Here is a 20820-nt window from a genome sequence, read left to right as displayed (position 1 = left end):
TATGCTCGAGTTAGTGGAGGGGATGGTGGACCAGAAGATGTACTAGTTTCATGTTGCACTGGCTTGGATGGAGTCGCCTTGCAAGGAGGTTATGGACCAGTCTCTGTGTGCTTTCTGTTGATGATAGGAGTTCCTTTATCATTGCTTGTATCTTGTGTTGTAGCTATTTCCTGGACTTTTACCACCAGAGGGCATTCTTTGAATAGATGCCCAACCTTGTGGCATCTGCGGCATATAAATGACACTCCTTCATAATCCAAGATTTGTACCTGGGTGAAGTTCTGCCACTACAGAGTAATCCTTTCTTCCAATCCCTCCCGGGTATCTAGGTGCACCAATATACGGGCTAATGATCAATTTTTGGATTGGACTATGGTTTTGTCATAGTACAGGAATGTACCAAGAGTGTTGCCGATATTGATAAACACCTCTTCTGACCAATATTGCAGTGGTAATCCTAGTAGCCTCACCCAGAGAGGCCCTTCTTCGATCTACTCTCTCTCAGGGTTGAAGAGAGGACTCCATTGCTTTGGTAAAACCAACACCATTTCAATATGCCAAAATCGGGCCAGAGCCATATTAGTGTATTATTCGCGAGCAAAATGAAGCGGAAACCATCCGTGAGGTAGGGTTTGTACCTCTGGTGGTTGTAGGAAAATTTGCCCCCAAATCTCCTTCACCCATTGCCCTAAATGATCTGCAGAGTAGGTTCTACCTCGAACCCTACCCACCAATACTTTGCTCGCACTGTCTGTAATATCCCCCATGGTGAGACCTTTGCCGAATTTGATAGTGTAATCTTTCCCTGATGCTCTGATACACTTGGATTTCTTTTTCCCTGTCTGAGGCATAGTAGGGTGGGCTTGAAAATGGTCAGTAGGGTTGCTTGTCATTGGGGGTGGTTCTGTCGCTCTAACCCTAACAACAGGTGTGTCGAAGCATCCTGAAGGGATTGCAGGTTCTTGTGATGAACCACCAACTCTTTGTAGATTGGTTGTTGCTGCGAGGGTGTTGCTGTGTCCAGAGCAGGTCAAGAACTAGGGTTGAGGTTTTGTGTGTAGCAGTGGTCAGTGGGGGGAGTGGGACCAAAAAGTGGGGACGTGCAGGAGGCGAGGAGGTTGAGGGTTGTGGGTGACAGGGGCGGGTAGTCAAGGCCGGGAGAGTTGATGGAAAGGGTTCTGATGTGGGGGGAGCTATCATTATGGCCAGGAAGGGAGAAAACCGGGGCCGTTTGCGAGCTAGGCGGGGCAGATGTACCGGTGGCCGTCTTCTATGGAGGATTTTGGAAGATAACTTGATCGGGGAATGGATTCGGGGAATAATCCATTGCATCGAGATCCATTCCATCCATGTTTAACCGCTGAAAATGACAGGTGCAGGCTAGGACCGACGTCGGAGTCTGTCTGGGTTGATCGCTACAAGTTGTTGTGAAGGTTTACGAGGGTCAGTGTTGGTTGCTGAGCTAGGGCTGTAGAGCTCCATGGTTCCTTCTATGATTTTGTGACACCGACAAAGACATACTCATATTAATGATATCATACCTATTATTTAAAAAAATACATGACGACATTAATGATCAAGGGAGGCATTAAGTATTGTTGGAAGAACTTTGGTTATACTCTCGAATAGGGTTATATATATATATATCTGAAAAGTCAATGGTTAATATTGAATTGTTATGGAAGTTTTGTGAACTTCTAGTTGGTATGAACTGACTTCATTCTGTAGAGGCAACTGTTTTTATGTCCACCCTTGATCACTGGGGAGGATGATATGACAATTTAGGTTTGCAAGAGCGGTTATGGGTAACTTCCCACCTCAGTGCCATCGAACATTGTCACTTTTCCTTGTCGCTATTGCGACTTTGCAACAAACCCAAATGTGGCTAGGGTTTTCTGCTAATTCTATTTCCCTGCTATTCAACTAGTGAGTAATGGTTATTTTGAGTCATTTCTATGTTTTTACATGCATCCAGGTTTATTATAGTTTGGATTAACCTGTTATGTTCCTACACCAATATGAGTCATAATTTTTGAATAGCTGAGGTCAAATCTGTAATATGTACATACCTTTGCTTTCTGCAAATGTTTTCCATATTCAAAAAAAATAAAATGTAAAGAGGGTATGTCCTAAAATAAAAATCAAAGGACAAAAAGAATAAAAAAGGCCAAAAAAGATGAAAAAATGAACCCCATGAAAGAAAAAAGACCATGAAAGTGTGCAAGACAAAATGCCACTACTATTTACTTTTAATGCAGAATAAAAGATTGTGTGTAGCTTGTTACCTTTACACACTCCATGGATGGTCAAAATGTTTAAACTTGGCTATTTCATGTTTTCAATTTTATGCTTAGAGATAGAGAATAAAATTTGAACAAATTGTTTAATCTTGGCAGATAAGTAGATAGGTAGAGTAAATAAAAGGAGCTCAACAATTTAATCTAAGCCCTTGTATGTAATAAGGTTAGACTTATATAGATTACTCTTGTAAAAGAAAAGAAAATGTTTTGATAAGGGTTTTCCAGCTTAAGTGCACCCCAATAAAGAGGAGTAAAAATGGTAGGATGAGTAGGTGGGTAAGTAGTTGAATGGTTGTAGAATTCTGATGATTGATTAGATAAGATCATATCATTCACCTTCATCATCAAATTTCTAAGTATGGATGAAAATTGAGCATTTACCAAAGTACACAAAGTCAATTGATTAACCTCTCTCATTCATTACAATTTTCACTTAACTAATTTCCAAGGAAAGTCTTAAAGTACTTAAAATCTTAAGTTAAAGGGGCTCAAAGCATTTCTTTGACTTCTGGAGGGACCGGACCCTCGACCCAATAACTTATAGGTCCTAAGTACTAAAAGTCCCCTCATAAGCATTCACCTCCCTTCAAATTCACTCATATTCCCAAATAAACTTACTTTCCCATAATAAACCCCTTTGTCTAAGGATAAAACCTTAGAAAAATGATCACCTCCCATGTAAAAACCCCTTTTTACAAAAACCCACAAATATACACTTAGCTTAAGTTTTTATGTTTTCTATGTGAAAAGCAAAAACAAATTGCAAAGAATTCATTTTATACTTAGCACTAAAACATTTTCCGCCTTCATTCATATTAAATTTTGACTTTATTTACATATTAACTCCCAAGAAAATAACCCTTTTCCCCTATGTATTTATAAAACCCATTAATATTAATATCCCACCCTTAAAGTTTGAAAAATAAACTTTATTAATATCATGAATGATTAATGAATTAATTAGTTGATCAATGATTAATTAATAACCAAAACCCTCTGCCGAATAAAAGAGATTAATTAACCAATTTGCAGTTAAATAATAATCGATCTCTGCCAATGAAATCACCCCCCGATGTCCTTAATCCACCATAATCCGTGATTAATTAAAAACCGTCGCTTTAAACCCCCCATTGGGCCCCTCCATTAAAACTCATGTCAAATCCATGCCCCAATCACCATACGATCAGGCCCCATTTGATCCGATGTTTGAAAATAATATCGGGAGGCCTTCGAAGGATGACCTTTACCTGCCTGATATGGGTGGTTTCACTTTCCACCTCGCTGCTACATGGCGCTCGATGAGTGGCATCGAGCAGCCTCCCCCAGAAACCACTCCAACCCAAAAGTGGTGGGATCTAAACCCGCCTACTGCCTCCCGCTAGACGACAAATCGTCTCATCCCCTGCTTAACGCCAAACGTACCTTTCCCCGTGTACCAGCCAAAACAGTTGAATTTGAAAATAATACTAAAAAAACTCATTGTTTTTAGTTTTATCGTGAAAAAGACCGCTCAGACCTCCATGCAAGCACTAGAGTACATGCAGCCGTCAACCCACGTCTAAATGCCAACCTGTTGAAGCTGTTGAACTTCCAGACCACCCTTTAGTCACGTACACTTCCTTCAAACTGTCATAGTCGCCCATCAATCCGTTCAGGGCCGAAACCATGTATTTACCCAAAATCACTAAGAAACCCTGTTTAATTCCCAAACCTTTACTCAATTGCTTTAAGTTATTAAGTAATTAAGTAAAACAATTTTCCAACAACTCCAAACCATTCTGAATTAAACTAATTTGTACCCAATTTGACTGAAAACTTTTTGCCCCCGTCCTTAAATCCATAAGAACGAAGGATGGCTGCTCCAGTTGCATTGAATGTCCTACCAATTTCTACTCTCCACAGGGACTTGGACCATCTCCCTTTGGTAGATAAATACTTTCAAATTAAAGATACATCTGTCCAAGAATCCCCACTGAAATTATACTGTAGGTACAGAGACCAGTACTTAAACCACGCAGACAAAATAGGTCTTTGGGATTTATGTTTTCCCAAGTACCAATTCCCTAAAGTTCATATCTTCCCTGAGATTGTCCACTATTGCCATATGAACTATAGTACCAGCCAAAGAGCAGTGATGACTCCTGACCATACTGTATTATTTACCATCACTGTTGAATCCATAAATGAAATGCTGTAGTTGCAACTAGGCCAAAACTTGACCCCCCTTTCTGTTGGAGACCTACTTAACAGATTCCCTACAATCACCTCCATCAAACTTGCTCAGTTATTCCAGAACTTCATTAGGGAAGAGCAATACATTCCAAAGGACCCTCCCCCATACATGTGGACCATATTCTCTGAACTTGGCCGAGACATCATAGAAATGATATCTAGTGTGTTAGGCCAGACTACAAGTGAATTTGTTGATGAGATTATTATAGCCTTCATGTCCATTTACACTCCTGGACAATCCCTTGCCATAATGTTTGACTATGCTAAGTTCATTGCAGATAAGATGCATGATCAATTCATGAGAATGGACAATGAAAGAGTGTTCAAATATTCATCAGTTTTATATCATCTTTTCCTGTACTATCAAGCTGATAAATTCCCATTTACACTTCAAAAGCTTGATACTAGAGGCAACCCCAGATCAATAGTCTTCTGGACTTCATTAATCCACCAATATGACTCTCCATATACTTATACAGATTTCATAGATCTCTTTGTACACCCAGTGGCAACTATGTTGTTAGGAAGTCCTCCCCCCAGAATTAGTGCAGATATCAGGAGGGTCCTACAATTGTCCAAACAATATAGAGAGTGGGATGTTGGTACTTGTACCAAAATCACACTGAAATTAGATTATATGGTTGTGAGTTAGCACCCTACAAACTGCTAAGATACCTCCCCATGAGATTGTTTGCTCTGGATTACTACAGGAAATGATTAAATTCAGATGAGGTACATTTTGTGAAGGCCAAGAAGAAAGCTCAACTCAGAATAAAGGACTAGCTTGGCCCCTTTATATGCAACAGTAGGGAAGCTGGAAAGGAAGCAGAATAAATCCTTCAAAGGCTAAAACTGAAACAAAGCTTTATATGGAGATATGAACCTTTCAATTTCATCTGCAATAGAAGACAAAAGAACAAATTATCTCCCTATATCCACCACAAAATTCCTGAAATAGAACAATATGCAAATCAACTAGAATGGGCGAAGAACACTTTAGCAGACTGAGATAGCACAGAAGTTGTTGCCAATAATGTGTTGATTGATCTAGAAAGAAGACTTGAAGAAGATTCCTTTGTATAGGTGCCAGGAGAATCCCAATTCCAAAGGGAAACACAGGAACACAATGAGAAACTAGCAGAAGAAGGACCTCAAGAGCAAGAAGAATCAGAGCAACCAGACATATCAGAAGAGCTGGCTCAGCCAGAACACATCATGAGTAATCCTCCTATTGTACATACTCCTTTAAATGAGGAGAAGAATCCCAAAAGAGATAGAGAGGAGGCCACTCCTTCTAGTAGACCTATTGCACAGACTTTTCAAGAGGCAAAGGTTAAATCCTTTTTTAGAACAAGAGTTCACATAGGAAACAACTGGAACCACAGGTACAGAAAGAGCAAAAAGCATGTTGACCACTCCCTCTAGAGGTACACAAGAACCTTCCACTTCACAGGCTCGAATTCTGGAGAGACAATAGAGTGTGGAAGTGTCCTCATTTAGGGCTCCAACTGGGCAAAACCAGGACATTAGAGAGAAATACAAAGAAATAAAGGCTAGAAATGAAATATTGAAGGCCCAAAGCTATGCACAATACCTTAGAATGGCTCCCACTAATCAAACAAGGCTAATTTCAGCCTTTGATGTAAAAGAAGGTAAGATGCAGATGAATTTCATGAAGCCTACCACACAGTAGCCCAGGTCTATATCAGATTACTTGAAGACAGATTTTGAGGTGTTGGTGAAAGATATACATCCTATCAACCAAATAGAATTACACAAGCAAACTGGGGAAATGGTCTATTCCACATTGACTAGAAATGCCATTGCAGCACATCAACTCCAAAATTCGCTGAATGATATATCAGCAATTCTAGTTAGAGAAGGCCTCTTCACAAGCCAAGGATACTAGGATAAAGTCCTTAGAGGATTTAATCATAGAGTTGGGGCATGATCCCAAGGATGTAAAGGCTGCAGAAAATCTAATCAAAAAGAAAAATGATGACATAGCTGCCTTGAAAAAGCAGCTTAAAATCCCTCCTCTGCATCATCCACAAACAGCTCAAGTATTAGAAACTCAGAAAGAAGAGGAGCTTATGGACTTAGTCCTTAAGCTGAATGATCAACTAAAAGAAACAGAGAAAGAGTTGGATAACTTGATACAGTCTAGACAGAGTGAGTTGGCCACCACTCCACAGACTGTCATTCCTACAGTCTCTATAGCAGTGCCCTCCACATTGGCTACTTCCTTAGCACCAACAGTTCCACTAACTACAGCTATGCCAGTCACAGGTACATCTACAAGCGCAGGGACATCCACAGAAAAGATAGTTGAATTGGTAAAATCCATGGAGGAAATGACCACCCAGGCTACTGAGCTCAAAAATCTTAGAGAAAAAGTGTCAAGTTTGGAAACTGATTGTAAACTTGCACAAATACAACAGAAGGAAGAAGCTCAGAAGAATCAAAGAATGGGAGAAAGGATAAAAGTATTTGAAAAGGACTTGACATTGAAACAACCACTAGGAGATATAAAGGAAATGCTTTGGGCCAACATAATTGACTCTATTAATGATGTTTGGCCATCTATTCAAGTAATTTTTGAGCAAACTGAACTGGTGAAAGTGGCCACAGAAGCAATTCACAAGACAATAGAAGAGCTGGGAGACAAGCCTGAAGAGGCCAACCAATTGATAGCACTCTTGAAAAGCAAGAACCAGTATCAGCTGGATGAACTGGGCATAGAAGATAGGACATGGACCATCATAGAAATCAAGAAGATTCTTACCAAAACGAACCTTATGCTAAATCTTGAGAAAATATGCCTAAGCATCCAAGCTGATATTGATAGATTTATGACAAAGTTTGGTATTTTGAGGGAAAAAGGACTCCCCAGTACTATAGTCATCCATGACAGGCTTATGACCCAAGATGACTATGTTGAAAGACTAAACAAGTTCGCTAGCAGCCAAGCTAGTACCTCAGGGGTAAAAGCTCTGCCCATGGGAAAGGTATTATATGATATCTGGAAAATCTATTTTCCCTAGAGCATGAGATAAAGCACCTATTCATCAACAAGCCAAATTTTCCCAAGTACACTGAAGCTAATGAGATATATAGAAAGATGCTAAAGATAAAATTTCCTAAAGGTGAATGGTGGATGAAATTAACAAATTTACTATAAAGTTACTGCAGTAAATCTATATGGCAGCAAGGTAAAACAGATGAAACAGAGTCAAAGTGTAGTAGGTAAAGAGTATCAGTAGGTAGAAGACATAAATTGATTCCAGCACACAGGTATCAAACAACTGAAAGAGCCAAATCGAAATTACAATAGCCAACACAATCACAATAAAAGGGACAACAAGAAGGCAGTTCTCCATCTGTCTCTATCTTCATGCTTGAAGATATTTTTGGTTTCCTAGAATAATTCTCATATTGTTATGATATATTTTGTAACATTTTTTGTATAAATACTTCACATTTTAAAGTAATTAGGGTGGATTAAAATACATTTATGTAGAATTTTATATCAAGCTAAGGAGCTACTGTAATCAAGACTGGGCTGGTTTTGCCGGGTCATCAAATAAAGCTAAAGACATTTCAATGGATTCTTGTGCACAGTTGGAACCAAATAAGTATTATCTCTTCATATTTAATTATTGTTTTTTCGTCATGTTATAAATATTCACATGCTTTCTCTATGAAATCTGAATAGTAAACAAGGAATGATATTTTAGAATTAGCTTTAATTCTCTCTGTCTCGACTGTTTACTTTTTCATTGTTTTCTACTAAACTATCTTGGTTTGGGAATTCTTAATTTCTCCCTTAATTCCGTAGTTTCCCCCCTTAGGTCCATAGTAAAGGATTCTTAGTTGCCCTTTGCTACTGATCTCCTTCTGTTCTTCATCTTGATCCTAGTTTAAGGATTCTTCATTGCCCTTTTACCTTGGTTAGGACTACCTCATCCATTTGAACCTGCATATTTTCTTTTTGCTGTGCTAGCCTGCCCTGTGAACTCTTCCTTTAGTAATTGATCTGATCCAGTTAAGCCACTCTTTGATTGACTCCATAGCCCAATGGCCTGAATACTTGCTCTGCCCATCTGTTCCCTTAAGTCCACCACCCAATCAAAACCAAAACATCATGAGCACTAAGAACTAGCCTGAAATCCTACCCAAAACAAAGTTAAATTATAAAGAGAGAGCCCTCTCTAGACTTAGGTTGGCTAGAACCCAAGTCTAAAAGATTAGGTTTGTGGTTACCTCAGATTATTCCTTCTTTTTATAACTTCTAGGGAAGACTTCTGAGTGATAACATAACCAATCCCTTTGATTGTTAGGACACTTAGCTCGCGTCGAAGGTTCGCTTGCTAGAACACAAACCTCTTTCGAGCGAATGTAGTTACAACTTCACTTACTAAGGTCCACTATGAGTTCTTCCTTGCTAGTTTTCCTATTGTTTCAATTTGCTGTGTGAGATTTTCCTTATGGAACTTAATTTTACTTCTCTTTCTTGTAGCGGTGGCTTCCTCTCCCAGTGTGAAATCCTTTTTCCAGGTAAATTACTTTAAGTATTTTACAGTTTGTATATGTTTCAAATTATTTCTCTGTAGGATGGTTTATCCTAAGGGGTTTATTCTCTAGTTTAATTTTTCATTTGGTTGCTCATGCAGGTGAGAATTAGCCTCTGTTCCATGATTTGCGGTTGAAATCATTAGGGTTCAATTACAAGAAGGGCCATTTCTCATACAATTTTTATCTCGTCTTTTCTAGGTTCTCCGACTTAACCTTAATCAATTGTAGTTTTCCTTCTGGCATTATTCAGAAGTTTGTGCAATTTGAGGGCATAAGCCCTTAGGTATTTAAGAGTTATTGACTTTGGTAGCAGTTTGTTGTAGCTAGTACTTTTCTATTTTTCTTGAAACCCCAGATGCCTCTCATAGAGGGTTCTGTTAAAATCAATTGGAACTTTATGGAAAGTGTACTATAAAATTTTCGAATAAGTTATAAGAAGAATTTTTCTGTTAGAACTCTATTTTATTTTGCTCGGTAAAGAGTGTGCGTCTTTGTTATTTATAACCCTAACCCTATGGTACAATATGACAATGTTTAGAAGTTGAGGGTTGTACTCTTGTTCCAAAAATACTTAGCCAAATTTATTACTTGCATTTACTTGGGTTTTGGTTCACTATTTTTGCACAATTATATATGTAGTTTATGTTCACCCTAGTTATAGGGTCCCGACTTTAAAAATGGATATTGGTAGACAATTCTTACTTTCATTCTGCAATTTGTTATTTATAGTTTTGTTCGCACTGCCATTTGTTTATCCAATGCGAAGTCAATAATTCTTATTAATATTATTAGTCCAGGGTCCCTCGGGACCCTTTCGGGACGTGACTTGGCCCACTGGTCATACTTATTATATCATACAGAAAATGGACTGTTCTATGGACAAGTTTCCAAAAGAACTAACCCGTTGTTTCTTTTGTTATTACTATTATATTAGTTATTCTTCTAGATACTTTTCATCTGTCCATTCCTTTATTTAGTACGATCCTAGGGTTCTCTTTACAGGGACTCCAATACCTTTTTAGGGCCAATTTTCCTTTTTTCCAAGGACCACAAGTACATAAAAAAAACCTTTGACTACATAAACATTATTTGTACAGATACATACAATCATTCCCTTTTTATACATCACACACGTTTGTAGGAACCTTACCGTTCCCTATAGTTGTTAGCCAAAAATAGATTTTCAGTAGAAAATACATTTGTATACATATTAACTTAGAATCAACATTTAAAAATCACAATATTATAGAAAATAAATAGATTCTAAAAGAGTAATTGAACTTCTCTGTTTCAGTCTAGATATTCAGGGAATCCAACTAGGAGAAAGACCACTCTTCTTGACCAATGGGAATGGAAATCACATTCAATTCCCCTCGCCCCCGAGCCTTTTCAATTCTAGAACAATAGATTGGACAATGACCTAACAAGGTCCACTCTCAAGCTTCAAGACCACCCATTCCAGCCTAGAACTCACAAAATTAAGTTTTTCGTAGGGTTTTCACTTGCTCTTAGTCCAGCTCAAGAATACCCTAACTAGCAGCGTCCTGCCTCACCTTAACAACGTCCTGTTCAAGGTTTCAATTCATTCTCTCTTTCCTCCAAGATGCCTCCAGCTTTCTCCTATTTCCTTCCTTGGCTTATTTTCCCACTGAGATGTTTTATCTCTAGGGAGAGAGAAAGTAACAATTTGGTAAATGAAAATTTTCATCTAGGATCTTTTCCCATGAATTCCAAGACGCATCTTAACCTTTAAGATAAATTAAAATAAGACTTTAAACACTAAGTTTTCCCACTAGGATTTTTCCACTTAGTCCATAAGTTTCCAAGTCTTTGCAGTAAAAGTAAATAAATATTTACTTTTCATTGAGGGGTGTTACATCTTCCCCCTCTCGAGTGAAACACCATCCTCGATGTGTCATAGCCTTCAAAACAGGATGGAATATCCTAGATGCATAAAAAATTAATTTTCATCTTCTCAGGTAGCCTCTCTTAGTTGAAGTAACCTGGGTAAACACTTGTTTTTGTAGCAAAATTTTTCTCTAATCGAGAATGCGCCGAGGTTTGACCAGGAATACTTCATCCGATTTGACCTGCATTCACAACCGTTATGGTTATTAGTTTCCATAAATCATCATTTAAGAACATATATATATTGTTTCAATCTTCATTACAAAAACAATCAACAATTATTTATATACCCAACAAATCTTGTTGCCATGCATCGAAATCCAACAAGGGTTAGTGACCTACACTCAATAAGAGTTCGCAAAATCATTGTAAACTCATCATTGTAATTTCTTTTACTTACCCAATGGCTATTCCAATTGACAAAGACCCCACCATGTGGTTCCACTATAAGTTTCCGACTATGGAGGTATCGGTTTCTTCTGCATTATTTGCTTTGGCAATAATAATATGTTTAGAAACCATTCATGATTCTTGTCTTTTATGAGAGATTACAACTAGTATATTTTATACTAAATAGCACTACTATACTTTGATATTAATTCAAATGTTACATACACATTAGTCATATATGAATAGAGTTAATATAACTTCTTGTTCCTCACATATTCAAGATGGCCATATTGCTGTCTACTTTGTCAAGGTAAACTTATTTATGCCCATCTTGGGATGCTTTACTATTTTCCTTTAGTGCCAAGCAAGGGTCAACTTTACAATATTTTTCAACTTTGGCCCCTTTTTCATATTATATTACAGGTTATTAATGTAAGTTATATGCAATTTTTCTTCCGTATTCCGCCATGGGGTTTCTCCCTCTTATGCTTGTATACATTTTGACTGTTTCATACTCGCCATGTTACTATAATATGGTCCTTTCCTTATAAATCAGAACACATCCACTTCCTTCAAAAACAAATTATTTTAATATATTTGATGTGTAATGTCCAATGGAATATTAATAGTCTTTAATTCTATTCCAACCCTAGAGTAATTGGTTATCTTTTTATATTCTACACAATATCCATTCTTATTATCATCACAAGAAAGAGTTTTTTGCCTTGTTCCCATGATGGCTTGCAACCAATGATATGTTCCTTTGACACCATCATACTTTTATGGTATTAAACATGACACAACTAAATATAAACAAGTTCTAGGGAAATTTATTTAACTTACCACTTTCAGGGTAAATATTATCTTGTCCTTTGTGCAAGTGGACCCCATCATGTCTGTGTCACTTATCCGCTGTTGGTTTCATGCAAAAATTAGGGTTCTATAATTCAATTGTTTTTCTTTATTGTATCCTTTTCCTTTTGATATTTCATCAATAGACCATTGAGGCTAGAAAAACAAGGTAATATTAAAATAAACCTCTACGACAATTCGAGGGCACAACCTAAAGTAGCACAAGCATACTCAAAATCAACAAAAAATTGATTAGAAAATTACGTTACCAAATTTCACCATCATTCTTTCCGACATGTGTCACCTATGAATTTTCTCAACTCTTTTATTGGGTTGTACATCCCTCTATATTCCACAACTTAGTAATTAAGGTGCCTGAAGGTCACATGTGCTCCCCTGGTTATTGACAGGAAATCAACTGTGGGGTCTGCTTGTCAACTGCTTCAACACACTATGTCAGAGTGGTTGTTTTGACATAGTGATTTTGTGAGTCTATGCTCATTCTAATAAACTATTTAATGAGACTTCATTTGTGTCTACAAAATCATTTGAATTTCTTTAAGGTACTTATCTAAGGTACCTTTGCCTAGTGGCACACTGCACTTTCCATATTGAACATCATACGACTACAAACACAAGCAACACTTGTGCCAATATGTTACTAACATTTTTCTTTACTACAACTTTAAAATATTTTATTATATGTCACATTTTCTTTGATTACCTTACTCGATTGTTTGCTTTTTTTGATCACATCACACCTATGCTCACTATCAATCCTTCAAGTCACGTCAAGACAACAACCTCAGAATATTAATACACACATTCATTTGTGTACCTAATTACTATATATATATATATATATATATATATATATATATATATATATATATATATATAGACACACACACACACACACACACACTCTACAACTTTAATATATTTTATTATATTCCACATTTTCTTTGATTACCTTACTCGATTGTTCGCATTTTTTTATCACATCACACCTATGCTCACTATCAATCCTTCAAGTCACGTTAAGACAACAACCTCCTTAGAATATTAATATACACATTCATTTGTGTACCTAATTAATTAATATATATATATATATATATATATATATATATATATATATATATATATATATATATAACAATGGTTAATATTGAATTATTATGGAAATATCACGAACCTCCAACTGGTACGCACTGACTTAACTCCAATATCATCTGTAGAGACAACTATTTTCATGTCTGCCCTTGATCTTTGGAGAGGATGATCTGATGGTCTAGGTTTGCAAGAGTGGTTATGGGTAACTTCCCACCCCAGTCTCTTTGGGCATTCTCACTTTGCCTTGCGGCTGTCGCAGCTCTGCAACAAACCCTAATGTGGCTAGGTTTTTCTCCTCACTGTATTTTTGCTAATCGACTAGTGAGTAATGGTTCTTTTGAGTCATTTCCATGTTTTTACATGCGTCCAGGTTTATTAAAGTTTGTATTAACCAATCCATTTGATTGTTGGGAACCTTATCTCATGTTGAAGTTTCGTTTGCTGGAACGCCAACCTCTTTCGAGTGAATGGAGTTACGACTTCACTTACTCAAGTGCACTATGAGTTCTTCCTTGCCATTTTTCCCGTTCTTTCAAGTTGCTGTGTGAGATTTTCCTTATGGATATTAAATTTCCTTCTCTTTCTTGTAGTGGTGGCTTCCTCTCGTAGTGCATACTCCTTTTTCTAGGTAAATTACTTTGAGTATTTTACAATTTTTCTTTGTTTGAAATTCTTTCTTCACAAGGTGATTATCCTGGAGGGGTTTATTCTCTAGTATGATTTTTCGTTGGGTTGCTCATGCAGGTGACAATTTGCCTTTGCTCCATTATTAATGGTTGAAATCATCAGGGTTCAATTACATGAAGGGTCATTCCTCATACAATTTTTATCTTGCCTTTTCCAGGTTCTCCGACTTACACTTAATCTATTGTAGTTTTCCTTCTGGAATTGTTCGTAAGTTTGTGCAATTCAAGGGCCACAATCCCTTAGGTCTTTGAGATTTATTTACTTTGATATATTTTAGTTGTAGATGGTACTTTTTTATTTTTCTTAAAACCCTAGATGCCTCTCATGGAGGGTTCTGTTAAAATTCATTGTAACTTCATGGAAAGTGTACTATAAAATTTTCTGAATGAATTATAAGAAGAAATGTTATTTTAGAACTCTCTTTTATTTTTCTTGGTAAAGAGTGTGCCTCTTTTTTCTTTATAACCCTAACCCTAGGGTAAAATACGATAATGTTTATATAATTTGAAGGTTGTACACTTGTTCCAGAAATACTTAGCTGAATTTATTACTTTCATTTACTTGGGTTTTGGTTGACTATTTTTGCACAATTATATATGTAGTTTATGTTCCTGCCAGTTATGGGTGTTGTTAAATCTAGGGCAATAGAATTAGGATATTTCTCTTCCATTATTGACTGCTTATGAATTCTTTTTACTTCTCTAGATTAGGATCTTCTTGACGCTAGATTATTAGTGTTCTACTTCATCAAACAGTAACCAATGCATGAACACAAATACAAAAGAGACACATCATGTAGGATATAAGTCAGGGCTAAAACCTCTCACTCTTTGAGAGGAAAACCCACACAAATTCTTCTTATATAGATTCCAGTTGACGAATACCAAGACCAAAATCCTTGGCCTATTAGCCACTCCAAGACAAAAACACTACTTCTCTTGACTGTCTTTTCTTCTTCATGATTCTTCCTTTGCTTCGACCTTCTTTGCATATTCATATCAATATCTTATGAAGGTCCTTTCATCATTGTCTTCAAGATCTTCTTCTCACTGTCATGTCCTTCATAATATAGAAATATATGATTGTGGTACCCTACGAACGGTCTCATATTCTTCGCTGCTACTGAAACACGAACTGTATAGAGATCTAAATACCTTTAGACACCCAATCTCTTCCTATGTCTGATATACAGAGGTCTATTCTCACATCCAAATCATAGAGATGCTCCAACAATCATCATTACCAAAAAATTGTTGGCATTATGATGCATGTGTTGTACTTGATGGAAACCCACTTGTAGCAGAACATCTCACTTATACATAACTAGATGAATCTACAAAAGAGAGATCATATGTGATAAAACACATGGGATGCAGGGCAACTCAAAGGAATCAGTTCATATGTAATGTACAATGACAACTCATTAAGCTGACAGTGCTTAGTATGGCAAGTTAGCTTTGCCATCAAGTCCAAAGGGGGATATTGTTGGCATTATGATACAAGTTTTGTCCTTGATAGCAAATCACACAGATGATAGATCATAGTGCAGCAGGTCAGTAGCAAAGAATTGATGATTAGACTACAAAGAATGAAGAAAGAAAAGTATATACGCAGGTTCACTATATACCAAGTCATGTACACACGCAGGTTCACTATATACAAAGGCACGTATACATGCGGGAGTGCTGATCAAAAGTCACATATGCGTATGCACGCACTTTCATGCACAAAAAAGCACGTACATGTGGGAAAGCTTATTTTTGGGTCCGTGGTATTGCGTTTGAAGTGTTGAACCCAGGTATTGGGTCCCTAATATTGGTTCTAAATGGTTTTGGACCATGGTATTGAGTAAGGCCTAAGACTATAAAAGGAGAAGAAGATCATTAGGAAAATGCATTGAGAAAGTCTTGAATATCTAATGAAGTATGAGATCAATATGTAGGTTATGGGTTCATGATGCTTTGCTTGATCTAAGCTAAGGAGGAATCTCATCAGTGGATGGAGAACAAGATCTAAGGACAGATTAGGATTAAATGGTTTGGAATGAATCATCGCTATATGGTTTGATTATGCTTATTCTAGATCTGTATACTGACGCATGTAATGTTTTGATCTGGGTATAACTTAAGTTTGAAATAGCTGCAACTCATGAATGAATATTTACAGATGTATACGCTGTTTGACTTTGATAAAAGCGCGTACATACGCAGGTTATATATATCTAAGTAGCATATACCATATACACTATGATATTTGAAGTTACAGGTGGTTCTAGTAGTTGATGCAAAGTCTGAGTTCTGGTGACTGTTTACTGGTGTTAGTATTCTGCATATTCAGATTGGTTGATTATGGTTAGCTTTAGTGTTGATTGATGAGATCTAAAATGGATCAGGATCATAATGACTTATCTTTATGTGATCTGATAGACTAGATCTGGTTGCTAACATGCGTATTATCCTTGTGTATGTAATGATCTGGTAATGTCTGAAGTCAGGAAGTGCAGTGAAGACATAAGTAAGTAATTAATGACATATACGCTAGTTCGCTTTGGTGAAGTTGCGTATACACGCTGGTTCGGCTCTTCCAAGTAGTGTATGCACTTTGATGCATGATTTTTGATGATACAGTAATATCTAAAAATTGTTGCCGAGTTCTGTGTTCTGCTCTGTGTTCTGGTGATTGCAGTGATTCAGTATTGGGTGATTCAGAGATTGATGATGCTAGTGTTGATTGATTGTGTGCTTCAATGATATTAATGGGTCCAGTATGAAAATTGAATGAAACGTGGCCTTTAGATTATGATGTTGTGTTCCATGAATATCCAGTCTGAAAATTTATGAAACGTGGTACCTGAAGGAAGAAAGAGAAGGTTGTAGCCTTCTGTAGGTCGGAACCTATGTACTAGTACATCTACTAGTACAAGAGCTAAGGGGGTGGTAGCTCCCTTCCAGTAGCAACTAGAAAACGAGTGAAGGTTGGAGCATTCAGTATGCTAGCACCTACGTACTAGTAAAAGGATCGGCTAGTACAAGAGCAAAGGGGGTTGCAGCTCCCTTCCAAGAGAAGCTGGAGAATGAGAGAAGGTTGTAGCCTTCTGCAGGTAGAAGCCTATGTACTAGTATAAGACTGCACCCATATAGAAATATTGTAAAAAGAAGTTTCTTATTAAAAGAAGATAGAGACGACTTGCAACAGGTGGTTTTCACCCACATTGGGTTTCCACCTTATATCATGGTGTTCATGTGTGCTTCTTGTGTGTGATGATCTGTTCTGTTTTACTACTTCTGTTTACTGTTCATATGGTTAATAATGTTCTGATGCACTCATTAAGGATCAACTAACTGAATCACAAGTTTACTGGATATACGCTTGTTGCATTAAACACAGTTGTGTATACACGCAATTTTCCTTAACTGAAGTAGCGTATATGAATCTGAATATGGAAATGAAAAAGTTATATTGATTTGATAATACTGATTCAATTGCCCCCCCTCTCCCTCTGAGTATTATTTCTAACAAGTGGAATCAGAGCAGGTCCTTTGGTTGAAACTTGATCGCTTGAAGGAGATCCGTAGAACAATGGGAAAGAAGCTTAAGAAGAAAGTGCCTAAGAAGAAGAAGACATATTAGAAGAACTATGATAGTGGGAGAATCGATTGGGAAATATGTGGAAGAAGCACTTTAGATTCAGAATCACTTCAGAATGAATATGAACAAGCAAAAGAACTATCAGGTATGAATTTTTTATCCTCTGGTGACACATTTATCCATCCATTTGAAGATAATGAAAGTGATAGCGAAACAACTGAATTTTCTCTTATGGGTGAGAAAGAAAGATATCAAATAGAGGCAGAATTTAAAAGGTTTACAGACAAAATTAGAGATCAACAAGATCTATTGCACAAAAGGGAATGTATCTCCAAAGAAGAAGTTACCAAACTGAAAGCTCAAATAGAGGAAGGAAACAAGGTAAGGAATCTATTCAAGGAAAAGGAAGATCAATGTCAAAAGTTGCAGGATGAAGTAACATCATTAAGAAATGAAGTAAATGAAAGGAGCACAACAATCAAGAAACTCAGAGAAAGATCCAGTTACTATGAAAGTCTTGAAGCTACGATCCTCTCGCTAAAAGAAGATCTTGAAGAATCAAATAAGCAGAATAAAGAACTACTCCAAGCTCTTGAAAAACAAGAAAACGAAGTTCTTGAATTAAGACATCAGTTGGAAGAAGGAAGAAAAGCTGAAGAAAACATGAAGAAGCAGTATCGTGAAAAGGAAGAGCAACATCAGGTTGAGGTAAATATTCTAAAAGACAACTTAGAAGAAAAGGATAAGCTCTTACGATTTCAAGATAGTACTAAGATCTTGGATGATATTATTTGTAGTCAAAGGTATCCTGCTATCAAAACTGGTCTTGGTTTTCATGAATCTGTTGAAGGTGAATCTAGTTCACAAATTAAGACAAGGAACTCTAATGCATAATCTGAAATACTCAACAAGGAGATGAGAGGTCAATCCCATCAACAACCAAGGAAAGAAATTCTTCAAAGAAAATATTTTACTCCTCCGATGAATAATGTTGAATGTTATGTATGTCATAATCTTGGACATGTTGCAGCTAGATGCAGAAGTAGAATGGTTCAAGACCATCACACAGAAAGATCTTCACGTTCCAGGTACTTTAAGGGATATTGTTTTTCTTGAAATATGTTTGGTCACAAAGCTGTTGATTGCTACAGAAGGAATATGAAACATGTAAGATGTTATGCATGTAACAAGCTGGGACATATAGCAAAGGAATGCAGGAACAAAGTACAGGCACCATAACAAAAGGAGAAAACATCATCACACTTGAAGATATGGAAGAAGAAGGAAGTACAGTCAGAGAGATGTGGCACAACACAATGTACAGGCATAATAGACTCAGAGGAAGCTGGAAGTGTAAAACTTCAGTGTTCTCAATCTCATACGCAAGTTTCATAAATATAAGTCATGTATATACGTGAGTTAGACAGTGCACAGTCGCGTATATGTCAGTTTGAGAAAAGCAGTGGGACAGGCTCAGGAAAAGGGTATGATATGATTCAGTCCATTATTTGCTCTGTTTGATAATGGTTACAATCTGCTGATAATGTGTGGAAATGTCTTGATACTTGTAAGCTGTTTAGAAGTTTTTTGATCCTAACTTGATGATGATGATGCCTTGATTCTTCTTGCTGATAAATGCATGAGAAGATCTGACAGTAAGCAAGATGGCATTCTATGGTCATTATGGTCAGTAGTCAATGATGCTTATATGGCTAAATGATATATCTTGCTATGATATGGTTATGAGTTATCCATGACAAAATCTCATATGATTCTTGGGGTTACATAGTTGATGTTCAAATCAGATTCGTGGTTGATTCTCTGATGATGCATATATGGTGCTTACATGGTGATATTCATAAGGATGAGGAGAAGTACAAAGCTTGAATACACATCTTAATTACTTGATGATGAGTCACTCATATGCTGCTGTCGTCATATGCATAAAGATCATATAATACAGTTATGATGCAGGATTCCTATAGTTCTTGGCGCTCATGTGGATGAGGATTGTTGCTGTTGATGATATCAAGAAGTCTTGACAAATGATCTTGAGCTCAAGATACATAGTGCTGGATACATGAATGATTACTCAAATTTGCATTGTTGGAGACATGATGATGATGAGTTCTTACCTATATGATGATAGGTTGATACTTACATATCTTGATTGATGCAGATGTTCCCAAAGTGATAATACTTGGATCATGTAGATCTTGATGAGACGGCTATGGTGTTTTTCACATATGATATAATGTGAATGATTTTGTATGTCATATGCAGAATTTTATTCAAAAGGATGAGTTGATATCTATATGTAGACATACCTTGTTATAGGTTGATGACTTATACACTAATGGACATATACAGGTTGCTAGTCTAGATGCTGTTGATAGATGCGTATGGAGCAGATCATACATTGTGTATGATAGTTGCTGATGACTATCATGGTCTTATTTAGATGTTTGGTCTTTGTTATAAATTTCATGTAAAGGTCATAACAAGACTCATGATGTAATAGTTTGTCTCTATCTATTGTAGTCATTTGATGAATCCCTTTTGGTCATATGATGTAATTTGTACCCCCACTATGCATGGGAAAGATGATGTAATATTTCAGTCATGTATAAACAATTGGTATCTGGTCTATCCCCACTTGGTTGGGTGGATGAGTCAATATTGGTATATCCCCACTTGGTTGGGAGATGGATGTATGTATGAGTCTTTGGTGATAGGAAGGTCATTTATGATAGAGTCATGTTCTTCTTGTAGAACATCTTCTTGCAGACCTTGCTTACAGTCAGGGGGAGCATGAACAACACTCTTCAGTAGAGCAGAAATTTCAGCATGTACTCAGAGGAAGCATGGACATATTGGTACAACTTGGCATATACAAAGGGGGAGCTCAATCAAAGATTTCAGCAGGTACTCAGGGGGAGTGTGGACAACATAATGTATATTAAGGAAGAGAATATCTTGGTCCGCCCTTTTCCCTTGATGTCAAAGGGGGAGAGTGACTTGGTATGGTTGTTGCCATCAAGTCCAAAGGGGGAGATTGTTGGCATTATGATGCATGTGTTGTACTTGATGTCAACCCACTTGTAGCAGAACATCTCACTCATGCATAACTAGATGAACCTACAGAAGAGAGATCATATGTGACATAACACAT

This window comes from Pinus tabuliformis, chromosome Q (assembly GCF_031772625.1).
Source record: "Pinus tabuliformis cultivar Carrire ecotype Pingquan chromosome Q, CPIR1, whole genome shotgun sequence".
Lineage (NCBI taxonomy): Eukaryota > Viridiplantae > Streptophyta > Pinopsida > Pinales > Pinaceae > Pinus > Pinus tabuliformis.
Note: the sequence above shows the minus strand (reverse complement) of the source record.